The sequence below is a fragment of the Neofelis nebulosa genome, chromosome 7 (assembly GCF_028018385.1).
Source record: "Neofelis nebulosa isolate mNeoNeb1 chromosome 7, mNeoNeb1.pri, whole genome shotgun sequence".
Taxonomy (NCBI): Eukaryota; Metazoa; Chordata; class Mammalia; order Carnivora; family Felidae; genus Neofelis; species Neofelis nebulosa.
The window spans coordinates 48,328,809-48,343,107 of NC_080788.1; the positions used below are offsets into that span (position 1 = coordinate 48,328,809).

The 14,299-nt window shown below is 39.3% G+C and overlaps 1 protein-coding gene and 1 long non-coding RNA gene across 5 annotated transcripts in view; one reads left to right on the forward strand and one right to left on the reverse strand.

Moving 5' to 3' along the window:
* Nucleotides 1-3,277: 3,277 nt before the first annotated feature.
* On the reverse strand, nt 3,278-4,351 carry LOC131516511 (uncharacterized). Its single transcript, XR_009264121.1, has 2 exons — nt 3,993-4,351; nt 3,278-3,871 (listed from the first exon to the last, which is right to left on the reverse strand). It is a non-coding gene; the product is annotated as an uncharacterized LOC131516511 (long non-coding RNA).
* Nucleotides 4,352-4,429: 78 nt separating this feature from the next.
* ZNF280D (zinc finger protein 280D) overlaps nt 4,430-14,299 on the forward strand; it is a 320,006-nt gene continuing 310,136 nt past the window's right edge. For all 4 annotated transcript variants that reach the window (XM_058737626.1, XM_058737625.1, XM_058737630.1 and 1 more), the window contains exon 1: nt 4,430-5,165. The gene's annotated coding sequence lies outside the window, so the exon portion shown is untranslated. The remainder of the gene's footprint in view (nt 5,166-14,299) is intronic.

Here is a 14,299-nt window from a genome sequence, read left to right on the forward strand (position 1 = left end):
TGCAAAGTAGTATGTTAAAGTGGCACCTGTTGTATACTAGAATTCAAAACATGTGCCTATCAAGTATGAAATGTGAAAAATGTTACTAAAAGGTCAGATACTAGAGTACACCAACTATTATATGTTGGCATGTTGGCTTTTAGTTAGGTTCTATAAGAAAGACTCAAGATTAGAAATGAACTTAATATATCTAAGCCTAAGAGGGAAAAATACTGCTTTGTTATAGATGACCATTTTTGCTTAAGGCTGCAACCAAATAGGACAGGAACTTCAATAATCTGGAGCCATTAGGGTTGGAAAAACCCCTAGAGAATTTTAAGGCCAATGAAGGCAAGAAATGGAAAATACTGGCACTTGGGAGAGGTCTGAACACACCCAGGCCTCTCTCAAGCAATTCCTGCCTGTTTAGAAAGGTAATAATTATCCCATTCTACTCCCTCTAGCACCACTATGCCCCTGTCCTCTGCCCCACCTTTTTGAAACAAGTAGCTATTGTTTCAAATTGTTCTGAGGCAGAAACCAAAATGGAGGCCATTAAATAAGGAGTACACTAAGGCCTATTATGAAAAGATAAAAATACCCATGTTGGAATCTAGATGCAAAGACTGAAGGCTAAGATAACATCTAGCTTTGGCGGTTTTTCCCCCCATGACATTGGCTACATGCAGATAGACTGGAAACTTACTAAGAAGTAAAGAAAATTGGGGCACCTGTCTGGCTCAGTCAGTAGAACATGGGACTCTTGGTCTCAGGGTCTTGAGTTCAAGCCCTACATTGGGTGTAGAGCCTACTTAAAAAAAGAAGTAAAGGGGAGCCTGGGTGGCTCAGTCAGTTAAGCATCTGACTTAGGCTCAGGTCATGATCTCACAGTTTATGGGTTTGAGCCCCACGTTGGGCTCTGTGCTGACAGAGCCTGGAGCCTGCTTTGGATCCTGTGTCTCCCTCTCTCTCTTCCTCTCCCCCACTCATGCTCTGTCTCTGTCTCTCAAAAATAAAAAATAAAAAAATAAATGTTTAAAAAAAAAAAGAAGTAAAGAAAATTGTATGATGAGAGAAACCCAAGTCTGGAGAATAAAGGCCAGTTACCCTTAGTGCTGTTTTAACACTTAATGCAGAAGTTTGGTGGCTTAACACAACTGATGTTTACTTCTCACTTTTGTAAAGTCCACTGTCAGCATTCCTGATCAGTAAGTGGCCTTCTACAAGGTCATTCAGCTACCCAGACTCCTTCTATTGCATGGCTCTCTTATGACTTTTCTCTAGGGCTTTAGAGTCCTTTCAGTGCAGCCAGAGGAGGAAAAGAGACCATAGAAGGCATACCTACTTCTTAACCACATTGGCAAGAAGTGATTCACATCACTTCCACTCATATTCCAAAGGAGATAATTAGTTGTATGACTTTACCAAGATTAATAGGGAAGCCAGGAAATGTAGTCCCTGCCTATGCAGCCACTTGCTAGCAACAATTCTATATAACAGAAGAGGATCACAGCTATTTGGTGATAAATGTTAATTATTTCTGCAATAGCAAGTTACTTTTTTTTTTTTCAATCCCCACTGTATCAGGGAGAATGTTGAAGAGGTATGGCCCTTAGAAGAATTATACTCCCCATTGTCCATTACAGATATAGACAGGATATGTTCCTCCAGGCATGAAGGAACAATGGATGAGAGATTCTCCAATAGTGAACACATGGCAGCCAGATGTGTTGATCAAAGAACTTTCTCCTCCCTCATTGTAGGACGCCCTTGGTGTTTCTGTCCAACATGATATATGCTATGAATTAAAGACCACTATGTGTTTGCCATTAGTCATTTTTCCAAATATGAGTTTTTGTTGCAGTTGTTTTCTTTTTCTGTCATTATATATTAAGTATTTTGTAGCTAATTTTATCTTGTAGCTTAGGTTACTAGACCTTGAGGAACTATATTGCTGTATAATAGAAAAACATGCTTATTACTCTGCTGTCCTGGATTTGGGGGTTAGCTGCAGTAACTAGGTAAGAATTTGGATTATCTCTCTTTTGGGAGGAAGTGAGTATCTTTTTTTGGTGGTAAATAATATTGTCGATTGAATAGACACAAACATTTTTGATGGCGTACGAAGTATTAAGAATGTTTGGGGACATCCAGAACAGGAGTGTGGTATGTCTGCTGTTTTCATTACCCAGGACATATTCGCTCTTCCTCTCATAACCATACTATTTTCCTAAGCGAAATCACCTTCTTGTGCTATTCATGGATTACTGATAGACATAGCTTCAGGAATGGGCTTATGAATCAGGCCAGGGCAATGTGAACATCACTTTCTCTCAGCAACAGTGATTGGTTTAGGAATGGGCACTTGACCTTCGCTGGTAGTGAGGATAGTGAGCCTAGAGCTGCTGGTTGCTCATTAGTGGAGCTTGAGAATGAAGCCAACAACAGAGGAAAGAGCAAACCTATCAGGGAGAATCCAAATCTTGATGACATAATTTGAACTCTACTGCCAGGCCATGTCTAATAAAACTATCTTGAACTTCTCAGTTATGTGAGCCAATAAATTCCCTTTTCTACTTAAGCCAATTTGAGCTGGATTTTATGTCACTTGCAATTATATATCCTTACTGAATCAATACTAAGTTGTGTGAGGGTGGACCCATAAACAAATATACACAGGAATAAGTAAACATGAATACTTGAGAGACAAACCTAACTAGAACTAGAAGGAATAGATTGAAAGTGATTCACAGGATAAGAGGGAACTAGATTGGAGCAAGAGCTTGAAAATCAGTCCGAAGAATTTAAATTTAATGGAACAGAAAATACAGCCATCAAACTATTGAGGCAGGAAGAGATGTACTAAAAGTGAAGATTTAGAATGATTATTCTGACAGGTTAGATTCGAGTAGAAGAAGGAAGTCAGGAAGATTCTCTGTTTTCCTGCTCCTTGTGTAACATTCATGTTGACCTCTGTGCTTCCTACTAAGTCAAGCTCATCACTTTGGCCTGAGAGCCTTTGTACTTGTTCTTTTCTCTGCCTAGAAAGTTCTTCCCCTCAGACATTTGCTTAGCTTTGTCCCTCATTTCATTCAGACCACGGTTTGAACATAACTTCATAAAAGAGGACTTTCTAGATCAATTTACCTTAAGTATAAAAAAAACCCCACACTACTGTCATCTGCATCCTTCTACCCTGTTTTGTCCTCATGGCATTTATCACTGCATGACATTATACTCTACATGTTTGTACATGTCTTGTCGTCTCCCCCACTGGAGGAACTGTAAAGAGATTCCATGAGTTCGGGACTTGTTTTATTCACTGCTGTATCCCTGGTAAGTACAACAGAGCATGGCACATGGAAAGCCCCCAATAAAAGCGTGTTTGATGAATGAATGGGTGGAATACAGTAAATTAGATGGGAAAAAAAATCACAAGGAGGATGAATTAGTCACTTAAATTCCTAGCACATTCCTATCATTTTAGCCAAAAACTCTGCTTAAGGCTCCCTCTTCGGCATCATCTCCCCTAAGGAGAAAATTTAGGGAAGTTCACTACCGCTAAGACAAGGACCTAAGATTCTTTCCTGGATGATTCTGGTGAGAATGGCATATTCTCCTGAGTTACCCTGTTAACAAGAAGTATCTCCAATCCCAGATTTGGCGATGTTCTTTCTCCGCCTGAGCTCCAAGTAGAGCTCTGAGAGAAAAACGAGGTGGTGGTGGCTCAAAGACTCAAACGTTCCAAATTACTTCTCTTCCCGGAGATCAGCAACCAGGTGAATTTCAGAATGCTGACACCATGGAGGGGCAAAAGTCACATGCCAGGTGGAAAAGGACACCGGGGTAATCTCCGTTGATCCTTCTTTACCACCCAGCTTTCTATCGCGGCCTGTAGAGAAACAAGCACGCCTTAACACGTCAGTGCAAAGTGCTGCTTTCACCAAGTTTCCTTCCCAGGCAGCTGCTCCTCGACCTCTCCTCTTCTCCCAACCCCCCCGCCCTCCCGCAACCTGCAGGCTCAGCCTCCGATTTCCGCTGATCCCGGCTGCAGGGAGTCGGGAATCCAATTACTTTTCCCAAGGGAGCGCAATCCACTCATCAGGCCGCGAAGAGGGGAGAGGGGGTCGAGCAGCCGCAGAGGCCACCCCTCCCCCGCCTGCCGGGGCCTCCCGGGCGGGGTGAGCGAAGCCGAGGAGGGGCGCGCGGCGCCGCCGCGGGGACTATTTGTCCTTCCGCGAGCCGCGCTGCGGGACCGGCGCCGACGTAGACCGGGCTGAGTGGCAGGAGATTAGCCAAGGGCTTCCCCCGCCGCGCGCCCCCGGCCAATCGGCGCTGCGCGGGCGGTGCTCGAGGGCCGCGCACACGCACATACCAGGGTCCACGCCTCACGCGAGCAGCCTCCGCCCCGCGCACGCTCCCCTTCCCACCCCTCCCTGTTGGCCGCACGCGCGCGTCTCCTCAGGGCCTTCTCCCAGGTCCAGGCCTGGACCCTGTCTTCTGGGCCGCAGATGCTGCTCTCTAAAGTGAAAGTGAAATGAGGAAAGAGGGCCAAGTGGTCTGTAGGGGAAGGGTAATTAGCATCTGTGTCAAGGTTTACACTACCGCTCCACCGTCCAGGCTTGCCTAACAGATGGAGTGAAGCTTCAGAGACTCACTGAGGAGGAAGAAAGAGGACCTCCCTCCTGACTCTTTAGAGAGTGGGTGGAGAACTCTTGCAATATCCTTGAGTGTTATCCAGTAAGAAGATCTTAAACTGGTGAATTTCTCATTGGGTTTTCTGTTGTGGTCAGAGCACTCGCTACATCCTTTCTCCATCGGGAAGGGAAAAAAAAAAAAGCGACACTGTTCCTGCACACACTGTCAGACTTATGAGGCCACAATTGACATACATGCTTGAAGGAGAAAGTGCTCTATTGTGTCTTGTTTTTCCGTTCGAATTATGTCCTCCTGAGACTGTGGCTGACCCTTAGGCCCATGGCCGTCCTGAATGTGATTGACATGCGTGATTAGCAGGCAAGTGAGAGAGAACCAGGGAAATTGCTATCAAAACAATTACATACAGGGACATCTGAACAATGGCTTGAGAGCCCCCAGGGACTTAGAGACCATCCTAGCTCTGCCACGGATGCCCTCTGGGACTGTGGCCAAGTCAGATCATCTCTTTGTGTCTTCGTTTCCTCCTGGTAAGTTAAAACTATTCTTACTGCTGCCTGTCTCAAAGTATATTATAAAAATAAACTTAGTTAACAGATGAAAACATTGAAGGTTTTGTTTGGGGGGGGGCGGTGGTGGTTGAAAAGCATTCTCTAAACAGAAGATTCTGCAAAAGGAAGCCATTTGACTTTCAGCCTACAATCTGGTCATTTCAATTAAATTTAATACACATGTGTTGAGACTAACTCTGTAGATGCAGAGTTCTGTGCTGGGTGCTAAGTGGTCTTCATAAAATTTATACTGTAGTAAAGCTATGCTAATTCCTGCAATCTCAGACATTCTCTTATGTCTGTGCCAGTTCCTATCCCTAAGTCTTGGCCATTTTCATTCTCTAGTTGTGTTCAAGGGCCACAAAGCTATAGGTACAGAGTGATGCTGCAGCTGGGGCTCCAGTTGAGCCTAAGCTGTGGCTTGGGGTTCAGACATATCTGGGTATGTCTGTGGAGCTGATGGAGCAAGGGCCCCAAAGCCTGTTTCCTGGAGTGACTGAGGAGCTTCCTGCGACAGAACATGTCTGTAGTGAAGGAGCCAAACGTGCTGAGCTTCAGCTAGGAACAAAGACTAAATCTTGAGAGAGGAGAGGTCCTTCTGTGTCCGGTCCTGTGTACCTGGCCCTTGTCTGATTACAGTAGGTGTGGCGAAGAGATGGAAGAGGGGAAAGAACATGGAGAGACGCTATAGGTGAGAGCTGAAATATGTTTCAAATTTTCACATCCCACATTTCACATCCAAATCCATGCTCTTGCCTTTACAAGAAAAGATCAAGCTATCAACAAAAGTGCAAGCAACAGAAAGTTTGACTAGAGGTAGCTTTTGAAAGATAAGGAATTTATTTCATTAAATAAGAAGTTTGGAGGAACGTGGTTCCTGTATTGGTTAGTTGAGTAACTCAAGGATGTTGTCAAGGACCCAAGTGGATTTCTTCTTTCTGCTCTGCCATCCTCAGATGACACTTTCCTGCTATCTCCTTCAAGGCTGCACCATAGCCTCTGCATTTTTGGTGTCAAGGGCAGTAAGGGCATCCTGCAAAGAAGAGGGATATTGTCTCCCTCCTCTTTCTTTCTCTGTCTTTATCTTTCTCGTAATAAAGGAAGGTAACCCTTACTAGAGTCCTCTGGCAGAACTGAATCCCATTGGACAGAATTGTGTCACATACACATCCTAAACTAACTACTTGTAAAAAGAATGATGCCAAACATAATTTATCCCTCATGCTGGGGAGAGAAATCACTTACCATGAGCATGTGGGAGGATATAATTAAAATAACATCAGATTTTGTTGGGGAAAAAAAGAAGGAAAAGTGGCTGCGGTTTAGGCCTCAGTAGGTTCCTTCAACTTTCCTTTCCTCTACAAAATGTTTCTGTATCTACTCTCCTTAATCACTTCTAAATTTTTCTATCTTCCTTCATACTCTTTTTTTTTTACTATCTCGATGGAGAGGTGACTCAGCTCCATTTCAGGATCTGGTGCTCCATCTGTCTCCCTATCTAAGACCTTGCTCTTGTCGTAGCCCCTCACACTGGTCCTCAAGCCACATGCAGTTGCTGTTCCAGCTAGCACTCCACTAGTGAGAATCTGAGATCTGAAGCTCCTTTTGTTCTGCCAGGAAAATCCAGATTGAAAGATGCAAGAACTCATCCAAGTCCTATCCTGTGAGGCTAGGGTACGGGTGAGAGACAGGGACTAAAGACAAGCTTCACACTTTTCTATACCTGGGACTTTCCTGTCTGCCTTAGAATTATAGGAGTCCCAAGTGGTATCCTCAGCTACTAGATTTCACACTGCTTCCATTTTACCCTTTCCCTCCCCACCATACCAATCCTGGAGATTGGATTCCACTCTATGTTTCTGAGTTACAACCTGGCGGAACTCTGATAATGGCTTGGCTTGAACCTGAAACTTGTTACATTTCTTTCCTATACTCATATTCATTCATTTTTTTCACTCAACAAATATTAAATGTTGACTCTATTCCAAGTACTGCACTATGTGCTAGGGAGACATTGGCAAATAAACTGGAGTTCTCTGCCTTTGATGAGTTTACATTCTAGTGGAGGGTCTTTGTTACTCCACAAGGCATGGCATGAAATTGAAGGCTATCTCACAGGGACCTTAAAAGCAAGGCCGGGTCATTAACTCTATGCAGCATAACCTATGTTTTAATCCTTCACAAACAACTACCACTATTAGTCGAAATTATTTTGATCTTTACACAGCTCATAAGGTATCTTTTCACAGAGGCCGCTGTTTCAGACAATTACACTTTCCAACAAGATAAACACCATGTAGGGCAATGCACTTGTGGTACAGTTTGCTTTATTAATAACATGTCTTGTCAGCTGAGCAGTCTAGGCTATGGATGGATGATTACAGCAAAAAATGGAGCCTGTATCTGATGCAAGTTTATGTATCATCAGAGTTGTTACCCTATCTCTGCTCACAGTGAGGAAACTGCCAGATTTTATTCAACAGAATGGTTTGTAGATGCATTGGCAGGAGATAAAAATATTTACTGTTAACCTGCTTTCCTTCGGCTACACTTGCCTGAGGATATATACTAAGACCAAATTTTAACTTTTTTAACATTTTCAAAATTTACTCATGTTTATTTCCACTTTCATTTTTAGTAGAAAATAGGTTCTCCAAAGAAGTGTTATACTATATTGAAATACAAAACTTCTTATGTATTTTCAACTAATAGCACTTCTGCTTCAGATGGTGTCATGGACCCTAAGTGTCTAATTTATCTTGACAGTGTCTGAAATAGAAGTAAACCAATTCGGACTGCAGGTCCTAAAATACAAGTCCAAGAAGGTGGATGTAGCATAAGTGAAATGAGAGCATTTAAATGAAATATGAACTCTAGTTAATCTGAATGAATTCCCTTAGCACCTCAGTCCAGAAAAGAACCTGTAAGGGTTTTAAACTTCACTTGACTCATGATGAAGTGCATGACCCAAAGTGAGTCAATTAATTAATCTCTGTGTCTTGGTGTCCCTGTTTTTACAACAGGGTTAACAAAACCTGTAGCGCACTCATACTTGGAATTTGGGAGAAAAGAGAATTACACCTTTTCTGAAATGTAGCTGATAATTATCAATCAATTATCAACAGGAATTTATGGAGCCTTGTACTTACCCATCATTATAGGCACAGAAGCTAGCAAGCCTTACACATAAAAGGCTAAAGAAATTTTTGTCTCATGAATGAATGAGAAAATCAATCAGTGAGCCACCTACTATGTGCTAGATCTTGGGCTATGGAAGACCTGAGATGCATCCCTGCCTTTAAGAAGCTCTCTAGTGAAGTAAGACATATATATTAAAAAGTATTTAACAATTAAGGTTTGAAATGCCAAATAAATGTTATGGTCCATCATCCTCAAACTAGAATTCTCAGATTATCAGCTTCATTCCCTAAAATTGACCTGCTTGAGAATATGACTATGGTTTTGTGTGTGTGTGTGTGTGTGTGTGTGTGTGTGTGTGTATAAAGGTCATAGAGTATGTTTAATAAAACACTTAAATATAGAAATATGTTTCATTAGAATAATATTCTGTAGGGAGGTGGAATTAAAATATATTGAAATATAAGTTCAAGGGGGAAAAGATATAAAACTGTTAAAGATTAGGAATTTATTTATATTCTTTTTATATTTGTATTGAGGTATAACATCCATAGAGTAAACTGTACAAAGCACCACTTAAATCAAGATATAGGCTCCCTCTATGAACTTTCTTAGTTAATCTCCTTTCCCCACCCCAGAGATAACCATGATTTTGACTTCTCATGCCATAGAGTACTTTAACCTGTTCTTGGAAGCTGTATAAATGGAATTATACAGTATGCTTTCCTTTGTGTTAAGCTTCTTTTGTTCAACATTATGTCTGTATGAGGCATCGGTTGTTGCATACACCAGATTTCATTCTTTTTAATGATTACAAAATAGCTATTCTCAAAGTCTGAGTGGTCTGAGGATTCTTGCTGGAGGCTGGGGTGCCTAAGATTTTCAGGGGGGTCCATGAGTCAAAATTATTTTTATAATAATTTTGGATTTTATTTATTTGCCTTTTTCAGTGCATTGATGTTATTTAATTCATGATGCAAAAGCAATGATGGTTAAAACTGCTGGCATCTTAGCATGAATTTTTCCCTTGGGTCCATACTCTTTGCATCCCCTTTGAAATATCTTTGCCGAACTTAAAGACACAGATATTTTCTCTCATGTTCTTTTCCAAAAGTTTTATAATTTTAGGTTTTCCATGTAGGATTGTGGCCCAATTCAAGTTAATTTCTGCATGTGGTGTGAGTTTAAGATCAATAGTCCTTTTTTTTTTCTTAATATGGATGTCCAGTGTCCAATTGCTACAGCACTACTTACTGTCAAAATGACTCTCTATTAAATCACCTTGGCACTTTTCTCAAGTTGACCATGTATTTAAATTTTTTTAAATGTTTATTTATTTTTGAGAGACAGCAAGAGACAGAGCATGAGTGGGGGAAGGGTGAGAGAAAGGGAAAAGCAGGCTCCAGGCTCCCAGCTGTCAGCACAGAGCCCAATGCGGGGCTCAAGCCCATGAACTGTGAGATCATGACCTGGACTGAAGCCTGGCGCCCAACTGTCTGAGCCACCCAGATGCCCCAAATTGACCATGTATTTATTGGTCTGTTTCCAGATTTTGTATTCAGTTTCATGATCTATATCTTTATCCTTTAATAATACCACAATTTGGGGAGAATTGTTATGTTAATATTGAATCCTCTGATCCATAAACATGGTATATTTCTTCATTTATTTAAGTATACTTTAATGTCTTTCAACTATGTTTTATAGTTTCTAATATAAAGATTTTTTTTAAGATTTATTCATAATTATTTTTTGGTGCTACTGTAAACAGAGTGGCTTTTTAAATTTCATTTTACAATAGTTTGCTGTTAGTATTTAGAGATATATATTTAATGTTTGCTTTAAACAGATTCTTATATATAAACCTTGTATCCTGTGACCTCGCTAAATTTACTTATGGGTTCTAGAAATTGTTTTCTAGATTCATTAGGATTTTTACATTAATAATCAAGTAACTTTCAAATAGGGACAATGTTACTTCTTCCTTTTTAATCTTACTGACATGTATTTCCTTTTCTTTTCCTCTTACAGTGACTAGGACTTCTAGTAAAATGTTGAATATAAGTTGTGATAATGGCATGTTTGCTTTGTTCCCATTGTAGGGCAAAACGTTCAGTCTAATTCCACTAATTATGTTGTAGGTGTTTTGTAGATGCCCTTTATTCATTTGAGGAAGTTCCCTACTATTTCTGGATTGCTAAAAGCTTTTATCAAGAATGAATGTTGGATTTTGTCAAATGCATTTTCTCAATCTATTGAAATGATCATATTGGTTTTCTTTTTTAGTGAATTACGTTGTTATAGTAAATTACATTGACTAGTTTTAAAATCTTAAATTAATCTTGCATTTCTGGGATAAATCCTACTAAGTCTTGAAGTGTTACTCATTTTATGTACGATCGATTTGCTTTGCTATTGTTTGTTATAGATTTTGCCTCTATCTCCACAAAGAATATTGGTCTGTAATTTTTTTTATACCATCTCTGTCAAGTTTTGTTATTCAGATTATGTTGGTGTTTTAGATTTCTAAGGTGCTGTAACAAAATACCATGGACTGGGCTTAAACAACAGAATTTATTTTCTCACAGTTCTGGAGGTTTGAAGTCCAAGATCAAATTGCTGGCAGGTTTGTTTTCTCCTAAGGCCTCTCTCCTTGGCTTGTAGATGGCCATCTTCTATGTCTTCACATGGCCTTTCTCTGTGCAACCACATGCCCCTGGTGTCTCTTCCTCCTCTTACAGGGACACTAGTTATATTAGATTAGGACTCTAACAGGATTGTTTTAATTAAATCACCATAACAAGGACCTTACTTCCAAATATGTTTATATTCTGAAGTAATAAGGGTTGGGACTTCAACATACGAATTTTTAGTGGGGGTGGGGGGACACAATTCAGCCCATAACTGTTGGCCTCATAAAATGAGTTGGATAGTGTTCTTTCCTCCACTCTTTGGTGAAAATAATTTGTGTAACTTCGTTGTTTTCACCAGTGAAACTATCTGGCCCTGGAGTTTTCTTTGGGGGAAGCTTTTCCAGAACAATTCAATTTGTTTATTGGATATAGGTCTATTTAGATTTTTTGCTTTTCCTTGTCTCTATTTTGGTACGTGGAAAATTTCAAGAAATTTGTCTTTTTCATCTATTTTGTTGAATTTGTTGTCATAATATTGTTTATAATGTTGTCTTGTTATTCTTTTAATACCTGTAGGATCTATTTTGACAGCCAGTTCTTTTTATTTTACTTATATATTTAATTTTAGAGAGAGCAAGTATGAGTGGGGGAGAGGGGAAGAGAGAAAGAGAGAATCTTAAGCAGCCTTCAGGTTGAGCGTGGGATCATGGGATCATGACCTGAGCTGAAATGAAGCCTTGGTTGCTCAGTGGACTGAGCCACTCAGGCACTTCCATACAATTTGTTTTAAACCCTTGTTTTAAACAGTCATGTCCGGGTCCCCTGGGGGGTTCAGTCCATTAAGTGTCCAATTCTTAACGTCAGCTCAGGTCATGATCTCATGATTTGTGGGTTTGGGTCCTACATCAGGCTCTGTCCTGACAGTGTGGAACTTGCTTTAGATTCTCTCTGTCTCCTCCTCTCTCTGCCCTTTTCCCACTCACTTACTGTGTTTCTCTGTCTCTCTCTCTCTCTGTCTCTCTCTCTCTCAAAATAAATAACCTTTAAAAAATGTATTAAACAGTCATATCCATTTTAAAGAACTCTAGAAGGAAAAGAATCAAAATTCATTTGGTTGGATTTTCCCTATAAAGCATAAAATAAGCTTGTCAATTTCTACAGAAAGGGATTTTGATTGAGAGTGCACTTAATCTATAAATTTGTTTGGGGAAAATTGCTACCTTAACAAAATTAAAACCCTCAATCCATGAACATGGTATATCTCTTTGTTTATTTACATCTTTTTACATGTCTTTCCTGAGCACCTGTAAGGTGCTCCTTACAGCCAGGAGCACCTGGCTGGCTCAGTAGGTTGAGCGTTCAATTCTTGACATTGGCTTAGGTCATTATCTCATGGTCATGGGATTGAGTCCCACATTGGGCTCCATGCTGGGCATGGAGGTTGCTTGGAATTCTCTCTCCCTCTGCCCCTCCCCCACTTGCACGTTCATGTGCTCTCTATCAAAAAAAAAAAAATTAAAAATAAATAAAAATAAATTTCTCTCATGAATATATCACAGTTTTCAGGATACAAATCTTGCACAAATTTTGTTGGATTTATTCCTAAGCATTTTGCATTTTTTGTAAATTGTATTATTTACATTTCAATTTCCATTTGTTAGTTGCATATATTTTTATATATTGACATATCCTGTGAACCTGATAAATCCACTTATTAATTCTAGCAGTGTTTTTGATATTTTTTATATACATAATTATGTCACCTGTGAATAGAGAGCTTTATTTCTGTTCAATGTGTATGCTTTTTATTTCCTTTTCTTGTCTTATTTCACTGGCTAAATTCTTGAGTACAATGTTGATTAGAAGCAATAAAAGCAAACATACTTGCCTGTTTTCCATCTTGGAAGGGAAAACATTTAGTTTTTTATTTTTAGTTATGTTAGAAATAGGTGTTTCATAGTCTTTTATCAGATTGAAGAAGCTTCCTTCCATTCATAGGTTGCTGACATTAGTAGATGTCTTTGTAATATTATATATGATGAAACAGGAAGTACACATGAAGTACTTCTACTCCATACAGGAATATGATGATTGTCTCAAGAAAAACCACCTGTGCAATTGAATTGTGGACTGAACTGGTTGGTTTTTTTTCATAGGACACCATTTTTACTTGAGAAAAGCAAAGACAAACTATGATTACTTTGATTTAGTTATTTGACAGATATTTTGTTTAAAAAAATGGAGTGAATCGTTACTTCAAGGCAAATTGACTATATTTGTTGACATTGATAAAATTTGCATTTTCAAGCAAAAATAGAATTTTGGAAAATTTGCGTTCACTGTCCTGGGCTTAACATCCTCCCAGTACTTCACAACTTTTCTTTTGAGATTGGTGGTGATATTAACAAATGTTATTTTTCTGACATACAATTAAGTGTGTTAGTATTTGTAAGATCTGCATATATTAGTGAACCAGTATTTTAAGAAACTACCAATTATCAAGTTTTGATATAGTATTAAAGAAGATAATTCAGAATTTTCTGAAAAGACTATTAGAATAATCTTTCTCTTTTCCACTATATATCTTTGTAAGGCCAGATTTCCTTCATATACTTTAACAAAAGAACATATTGTAACAGAATGAAACAGAGCAGATATTACAATGCAGTTGTCTTCTATTATGCCAGATTTTAAAAGATTTGAAAACATGTAAAAATAATGCTTTTACTTCTTACTAATATTTTTGTCTGGAAGATATAGTCATACATAAAAATAAGTACATTAACAGGAGCACCTGGGTGGCTCAGTTGGTTAAGCATCTGACTCTGGCTCAGGTCATGGTATCATGGTTCATGAGTTTGAGCCCTGCATCAGGCTTGTTGCTGTCAGTGAGAAGCCCACTTTGGATCCTCTGTCTCTCTCTCTCTCTCTGCCCCTTCCCTCCTTGTGTGCACATGCACACACGCTCTTTCTCTCTTTCTCTCTCTCAAAAACAAATAAACATTAAAAAAAATATGTACAATAACATGTAAGGGATTTATTATTGTTTTTTAATTTTAGTAAAATATAAATTAAAAAATTTACCATTTTAACTATTTTTAGGTGTGTATAGGTAAAGGACCTTAGGTACATTTATATTGAGTAACCATCACCACCATTCTTCTCCAGAACTTTTTCATCTTCCCAAAGTGAAACTCTTTATGCATTAAACAATAACTCTCTATTTGCCTTTCTTTCTGGCCCTTGGCAGCCACCATTTTCTTTTCTGTCTCTATCGATTTGACTACCCTAGGTACCTCCTTTAAGTGAAATCATACAATTTTTGTGTTTGTGTGTCTGGCT